Source organism: Myodes glareolus, chromosome 5 (assembly GCF_982192425.1).
Source record: "Myodes glareolus chromosome 5, mMyoGla1.1, whole genome shotgun sequence".
Classification (NCBI taxonomy): Eukaryota; Metazoa; Chordata; class Mammalia; order Rodentia; family Cricetidae; genus Myodes; species Myodes glareolus.
Genome location: NC_142030.1, coordinates 117,115,310 through 117,123,968, shown reverse-complemented (window position 1 = coordinate 117,123,968; position 8,659 = coordinate 117,115,310). Strand labels below are relative to the sequence as shown.

Genomic DNA, 8,659 nt, shown 5'->3' with positions numbered 1-8,659 from the left:
TTTTAAGTTATATTAGTCCATTATTCTAGTATATATTAGCCACATGGCTCAGTACCTTTTTCAGAGAGACAGTCACATCTTGCTTCCTCTTTGGCTGGGCCAGGACACCAGACGAATGGACTTTTTTCCTTCCAGAATTCTCCTGTTCTCATTAACTCGCCTCTAGTTCCTGTCTGGTTGCACTGCCTATACTTCCTGCCTGGCTAATGACAAATCAGCATTTATTTAAAATACAATTGACAGAAAACAGACCATTTTCCCACACTACTTCCCCCATATCTTTTTTTAAAAAGAACTCTGAAATTAATATCCTTTGTTTATATGTTTTTCCTGATCATTAGCCATAACTACTTGTAGCCAACATTCTAAACAAAGAAAAATATCCATAGTCCATTTTTGGGGAATGTGGGACATAGTTTTCCAGGCTACTTCCAGCTGGTTGGGGCACTGAAAATCTTATGGGAACCTAAAAATAATTTAGAGTTATGACCAAGTCTTGACTGGAGTATCCAGTGAGGCTTGATCTTCTCAGGCAGTATCTTGAATCTGTTCTGGATGTAGAACTCAGACATCTGGACCATTTGTTCCTACCAGAGATTTCTTAGGTGGTCTTCCTTCATCAAACATGATTTTGTTTTAATTTAATGAATCCACAGCTTCTCATTTCCTGTGAAAACAAAAGCAAATTATCTTCTCTAAAGTACCATACCTTTTGACTTCAACTTTGAAGTCAAGGTATTTTCAAAATACCTATCTTGGACTAATTCAGCAGTATTTATAAACAAATATCTTTTGGCAGCTGTTGCTCCTTCCTCAGCATTCAAAAAATTCAAAGAAAACAAAACAACATAGAGTATCCAGACTCTCTGTGTATTTTTCATCTTTACATGGCTTTATTTTAACCTCTATTTCTTTTACTTTTACTTTTAAATTTTGGCTTTTTGAGACAGGTTCTGTGTGTATCATTGGCTGTTGTGGGAGCTCCTTCTGCTCCTTCAGCCAATAGCCTTTAAGATCCCAGCTCACTTGGGTGTGGTCTTTTTGGCTTAAAAAAGCAGCTGTAGCCGTGTACTCCCTCTCTTGCTTTGGAATCCGCTTCTGGCAATCAGATTCTTTTCCTAGTTGTGCACAGGGCTGTTGCCTAGGAAGGTGATCTGTAAGTTTTTCCCTTTAAATTAATAATCCTCTTATTGATCATAATTCCAAACTGGGGTGGGATTGTTTTGTGACTTTCTCCTTTAATTGGTTGTCCTGGAACTCCATCTGTAGACCAGGCTGTCCTAGAATTCACAGAGATTCACCTGTCTCTGCCTCCCAAGTACTGAGTTTAAGGGCATGTACTACCACTGCCCAACTAGCCTCTTTTTTTTTCTCCCAAGCATACATATATTTTTAAACACAGTAAACCATTTAGAGGTTTTTTTCTTCATCTTTGAACTATATATCTCTTTTTTTCTGACCATGTGAGTCTTTAATTTGCTAAACAATATGGAGAGTAGTAAAGCCATGGCTTTGATGACTGGATCCAGTCCATTCCTTAGCTTTATGAGATTCCAGGCTCATGGAAAAGGTACCAGTTGTAGCCATGTTTATTGCTACAAATCTATAGCCTTTCAAGGTTATTGTCACCAAGCAAGCTGGAGCAGTCTGCTCACAAACCACACTCAAGTGCTCTGTAGCTAGACCTCTTGCCTGAAAGAGTCAGAGTTTGCACTGGCAGGAAGACCCAGAAATCTTGCATTTTAAAACAGTGCTGATGTTTTCCTGCTATGGCTGAAAACCAAAAAGCATGCAGTCAGCTTTTCATCAACAAAATTTAAATGTTTCATAGCAGGACCTCTTTAAAAAGCTCCAATTTTTTACATCTAAAGCTGAGTCAGGAAGACTCTCTTAAGTGAGATGCATTTGTCTCTAGCAAACAGAACCGACCTGAGAAAATGCTGTTATTGAGAAGTCATGTTTAACTCATTCTTTTTTATCTAGAATTATTTCCCAAGCTTTGTCAGAATTTATGTGGTTGCAGTTGTCCATGTGGGTGCCGTTTGTTTGTCGTTTTTTTTTTTTAAAGCAAAAGAGACCTTGCCCAAGTTGGCTAGTTTCTTAAAGGCTATTGACTGAAGGAGTGGGAAGAGCCCATGTAGCACTTCTCCCTTTTGTTTCAGTAAGATAATTCCAAATCCAATACAAAATAATATACACTAGTAACAGATAGCAAGTATAAGATTAGAATTACAATCAGCATAAACAATATTAAGCAAGGAACATATTCTAAATGTTTTAATAAGCATTCTATCCTAAGGAGACTAAGTTTTATATTGGAAATGGCTTGGATAGATAATAAGAGAATGGTATCTACATCTATCTAATCTTCAACCGTATCAAAAGTCTGAAAAGCGAGATAAGATAATATTACTTGAGCAGGCAGGAAGTACAATCAAGAAGCTTCCCAACCAAGAAATATATGACAGAGAAAATTAGCTACCTGAACATTCACTCAAAGTCTCATTTTGTAAGACTCAAGCAACCAACTTTGGCTATGGCCTAGCGTAATTGACAGACCATTTTCAGAGGCAGGAAATTTTTCAATACTGTCTTATCCTGTCTTGGCAAGATGTGACAGACCTGCTTATCCATTTCTGGGTGTCATGTAACTTGTCAGTGGTTGAGGCATTGTCACTTCCTTGACCAAAAGCCAGTTTTTCCAAGAAGAAAAGAAGCTCCAAGTGGAGTGTCTTTTGGTGCTCAATATTCTCTCAGGAATAGATAGGTCCTGTCAGAATCAGTCACGTTTCATGTAAAAAAATAACAAAAAAAACACTAAGTTATTTAAATGCCATGTTCTACAGATCTGTGAAGTGGCTGAAGATTCCCTATCTAGACAGAATACAATCTCTATATATCTAAAGAACCTAACAGATCTGACTGTATGTATAACAAATATGAACAACTATTGACCTATAATAATTAATATCTGTCTAATTTAAAGAGTAAAACTTCATGTGAGAATATTAAATAATGTGTAAATAAATGTGCAGCAAATGAGGACAGTGACCTCAAAATGTAAGCAATCTATAAGTATTTTGATCAGAGGTAGGAGTAATATATAAGGCAATATAAAAATATATCCTAATAGTTGTATCAACATATAAAAAATCCTAAACCAAGGTAGAAACATGCATATATACAATCTGACAAAATAACTTTGGCATCAGTGTAGAAATGTAAACAAAAGTAACAGATATAATTTGAACTTGAATCAATATGCAAAAACTATAACAATGTAAATTATCAATAAATAATAGCTCACAAGTATTTATTCTAATAGCCACCATTACTATTCCCTCCTTTTTTAAAAAAACAAACATAGTTTTCACCCCAACCCTCTATCTAGTGCAAGTAATAATCAAAAACACCTAAACAGTGTTCCCAACCCTATGGTAAATATGGAATGCCTGAAGATCTGAGAGTAAAACAGTCCCATCAGTTAGCCTTATAGATCAGGATATGGTATCATACATCTTCAATTCCAGTAGCCACAGTGATGTACAACTTTAATCCCAGTAGCAACAATGACACACACCTTAAATCCCAATTGTGCATGTCTTTAACCCCACCATAGAAAGGAATGTAAGACAGGGAAAGATAGCTCTCAGGCATGCTGTCTCCTTCTGAGATTCCTGGAGGCAAGATTGTCATTTCAGACTGAAATTGAGGTAAGAATCCATGGCTGACTGTTTCGCTTTTAGGATGTTCTGTTTAAACCTCAATTTCTTACCCTGAGATTTTATAATTATGCATCACGACACTAGTGACTTAACACACCTAAAATTTCTAGAACAAAAAGAAGCAAAATCACCCAGGAGGACTAGATGACAGGAAAAAATCAAATCGAAATGAAATCAATAAAATACTAACAAAGAAAAAAATACAAAGAATCAATGAGACAAATATTTGTTTCTTCAAGAAAATCAACAAAATAGACAAACCTTTATCCAAACTAACCAAAAGATAGTGAGAGAATACCCAAATTAAGAAAGTGAGAATTGAAAAGGTAAACATAAAGACACAGGAAATCCAGAGAATCATCAGGCCAAGTTTTGAAAACCTGTACATCACAAAACCAGAAAACTTAAAGGAAATGGATAATTTTCAGGATAAATAATACTCACCCAAATTAAATCAAGAATAGATAAGAAAATTAAATTGACCTATAACTGCTAAAAAAAGAAACAATCAGCAAAATCTCCCAACAACAACAATAACAACAAATTGATGAATGAGATGGATTCATTGCAGATTTATACAAGATTTTTATTCATTTATTTATTTGTTTGTTTATTTATAAAAATTTCCACTTCCTCCCTCTTCCCAATACCCTCACCCTCCCTCCACTCCCTGTCCTCCTCCATCTCCAGTCCTAAGACCAGTCAGGGTTTCCTGCCCAGTGGGAAGTTCAAGTTCTTCCCCCCTCCCTCCAGGTCTAGGAAGGTGAGCATCCAACTAGACTAGGATCCCAAAAAGCCAGTACATGCAGTTGAAACAAGACCCAGTGCCATTGTCAATGGCTTCTCAGTCAGCCCCCATGTCAGCCACATTCAGAGAATACAGTTTGATCACATGCTTTTCAGTCCCAGTCCAGCTGGCCTTGGTGAGCTCTCATTAGATCAGTTCCCTTGAAACAGTTGGTGAACGCACCCCTCCCGATCCTGACTTCCTTGATCATGTTCTCCCTCATTCTGCTCCTCATTTGGACCTTGGGGGCTCAGTCCAGTGCTCCAATGTGGGTCTCTGTCTCTAACTACATCCATCTTTGGATGAAGGTTCCCTCTGATCCTGACTTCCTTGTTCATGTTCTCCCTACTTCTGCTTATCATTTGGACCTAAGGAGTTAAGTCCAATGTTCCAATGTGAGTCTCTGTCTCTTTCTCCAACCATCACCATATGAAGGTTCTATGGTGATATGCAAAATATTCGTCAGTATGGTTATGGGCCAAGACCAGTTCAGGCACCCTGTCCTCTGCTGCCCAGGGAGCAATCAGGGGATCTCTCCTTGGATCTGGGAACCCCTCTAGAATCAAGTCTCTTGCAAACCCTAAAATGGCTCCCTTAGTTGAGATATATACTTCCCTGCTCCCATATCCATCCTTCCTCCCTCCTCCCATCACATTCCCCCAAGCTATCCCCTTTCCTCCCCTTCTCCCTTCTCTCTAACCATTTCCCATTACTTCCACCCCCACTCCCCATGTTCCCAAGTTTGCCTGGCAATCTTGTCTACTTCCAACATCCAGGAGGATAACTTTATGATTTTCTTAACGTTCACCTTTTTATGTAGCTTTTCTAGGATCACAAATTATAGGCTCAAAGACCTTTAATTATAGCTAGAATCCAATTTTGAGTGAGTACATACCATATTCCTCTTTTTGTGTCTGTGTTACCTCACTCAGTAAAGTGTTTTCTATTGCCACCCATTTGAAAGCAAAATTCAAGATATCATTGCTTTTTACCGCTGAGTAAAACTCTAATGTGTATATATTCCACACCTTCTTTAACCATTCTTCTATTGAGGGGCACCTAGGTTGTTTCCAGGTTCTGGCTATTACAAATATTGCTGCTATGAACATAGTTGAACAAATGATTTTATAGTATGATAGGGCATCTCTTGGGTATAATCCCAAGAGTGGAAATGCTGGGTCCTGAGGTAGGTTGACTCCCAGCTTCCTGAGAAACCGCCACACTGATTTCCACAGTGGCTACACAAGTTTGCATTCTCACCAACAATGAATGAGTGTTCCCCTCACTCCACATCCTCTCCAGCATAGGCTATCATTGGTGTTTTTGAGTTTGGCTATTCTGACAGGTGTAAGATGGTATCTCAAAGTTGTTTTCATTTGCATTTCTCTGATCACTAAGGAGGTTGAGCATGACCTTAAGTGTATTTTGGTCATTCGAAGTTCTTCTGTTGTGAATTCTCTGTTCAGTTCAGTATCCCATTTTTTTTAATTGGGTTAATTAGAGTTTTAGTGTCTAGTTTCTTGAGTTCTTTGTATATTTTGGAGATCAGACCTTTGTATGATGAGAGGTTGGTGAAGATCTTCTCCCAGTCAGAAGGTCGCCTTTTTTTTTTCCACTGATAACTGAATTACAGCCTTTATTAAAGTCATTTGTGTGCTCCAGTGGGAAGCGGCTCCCGTCTGCTCTAACTCATGCTTTACACAGTTGATTGGTAGTGGGAAGAGCTTCAGGGGAGTAGATCTTCACCCTCACAAATGCTACTGCATCCTCCATCCTCAGCTTTCTCAGCTCCCAGTTATGGATAAAGATCACATGGAAACCCATTGCTTTCAAATGTCGAATTTTCATAGCAAAAAATCCTCTGGGGTGCCTTGAATTCAAACAATAAACAGACTTAGGAACACACAGCACGGCTACCCTCTGCATGTTTGTGGCAGAAGTTGCATCTACATCGGAAACGAAAATACTTGAGTCCTCTTATTATCCATTCTGATTTCAAAATCAATGTGATAATTATGTGGCAACTGCACATTTCTCGAGAAGCATCCATCACCTTCCAAAGGGTTGCTGAGCACCTCTGCAACCCTGTCATTCTGGTGCGCTGGTGACAGCGGCAGCTGCGGCAACGGTATGTGTGCAGCTTTGTAACAAGCATTTTCATCAAGTTTCAGACAAGTATTCAAAACATGAAGTTTATAAATATTCTTCTCTGTGTCATCTGAAGTCAGCAATTCGTTGATGATGTTCTTTTCAGTAAGCTGGTTAATCAGGGCCTGGGGGAAATAATTCATCAGGCAAAACGAATACACAGTATTTAGTAGGTTTTCAGAAGAGATGTGGTGAAGATGGACAGTCAGAGCACTGGTCATAGCTTCTAGAAACTCTCTGTTTTGGCCTTTACAGATGTGATTGACGGAAGAATACACGTGAAGGATAGAAACAATGTTCTTCATGCTTAGAGCCCCAGGCTCTTCCACTACCCTCTCCATAAGCTTGTACATCAAATCAGGATTTCGAAAACCAAGGTCTTCAAATAACAGGAGAAAAAAGATGACCTGTTTCAGCTTCCAGATTTCAAAAGTTGTAGCCACATAGTCAGCTATGCTCTTGAAGAGATCTTCATTTTGGTATTGCAGGTCTCTACAGGACTTCAGTATCCCGATCAAGACTTTAAAAGGACATCCATGGATATTATCTATGATCACCTTACTGCATTCATTCAGGAGGACAACAGAGCAGTGATCCATGGCAGCCAGTACTTCAAACATGTGTTGGCTATTCAAGACAGAAAATCTGTCTAACTCCTTCAAGGCTTTCATCTCCAGTTTCTTCTTAAGAGCAAGTGGCGTGTCTTTCCCGATATATTTCATCACTGTTTGTAATGTGAAGATGTGCTCTATCTTCCAAACTTGCTCATCAACTAGGATTCGCAACCCTGCTCGAAATGCATTCACATTCATGCATGGCTCCAAAGTCTTTAAAGCAGTTGACAAAATTGAAGACGTCTCTCATCACACTCATTGATACGTTCCTGAGTCGTCCTCAGCAACGTCTGAACCATAAGAGTATTCTGAGGGACCCCAAGCTTCATGATAGCCTTCAGACTGAACAGAAGGTGGTCATAGTGCATAATCTTGGCTTCTCTCATCATTTGACCACACAGCTGATTAAAGGCAGGGTGACCGAACATCAGTTGCATCTCAAAGCGCCCCTTGTCTTCAGATATCCTTTTGGCAATTGTCCACATTGCTAAGAAATAGCTACTACTAGGAAATGTGGGTGCTCTTGAAAATGAATTGAGCACATCTCTCAAGGAGTTACACTCCTGGGCCAGCTTTTTATGATTCATAGGGGTTGGTCTCATTTACTTGGTGAATACATCTTCACTAGAGGTATGGTGGAAGTTTATTTTCATTAAAACATGATCAGATGCCCCATCAGAGACAAGAGAATGTTCTGAGTCAGAGGACAGTCTTCTAGGACAAAGCACTTTACCAAATTTAAAGACAACTCTGTGTCTTACGCCTTTAGCTTGAGTATAACCATCTACTGATTTCAAAATACCTTGAAAGAGGTGTCTAACAGATGGCCGCAAACCATCCTCAAAACCATTTAACAGGCAGTTTCTTAGGTTCCATTTTGAATGAAAAACTTCTGATCTGCAAAATCCCAGAGGATATATCCTCAAAACTCTGCTTCTTGGAAGTAAAGCACTCAACTGTCTGATGTTCCATAGCAGGGAATGTGCTTTGTTACTCATTTTGCTATCCAATGGCACACTTCCAAAAATTCAAAATGCAACAAAATTTGACTTCTTCCTAAAATAGAGCATATGCTGTGAACTATCCATAGAACGGTAACCCCTGGCTACACACGGGCGCAGCCATGACCAGAAGGTTGCCTTTTTGTCTTAGTGACAGTGTCCTTTGCTTTACCGAAGCTTCTCAGTTTCAGGAGGTCCCATTTATTCATTGCTTCTCTTATTGTCTGTGCTACTGGGGTTCTACTTAGGAAGTGGTCTCCTGTGCCTATGTCTTGTAGACTAATTCCCACTTTCTCTTCTATCAGGTTCAAAGTGGTCAGATTAATGTTGACGTCATTAATCCATTTGGACTTGAGTTTTGTGCATGATGATAGATAAGGATCT

At 39.0% G+C, this 8,659-nt stretch overlaps 1 pseudogene; it reads right to left on the bottom strand.

Annotated features, from left to right (window-relative positions):
• Positions 1-6,201: 6,201 nt before the first annotated feature.
• Positions 6,202-8,299, bottom strand: LOC125406710 (FAST kinase domain-containing protein 2, mitochondrial pseudogene; annotated as a pseudogene).
• Between the last annotated feature and the right edge of the window lie 360 nt (positions 8,300-8,659).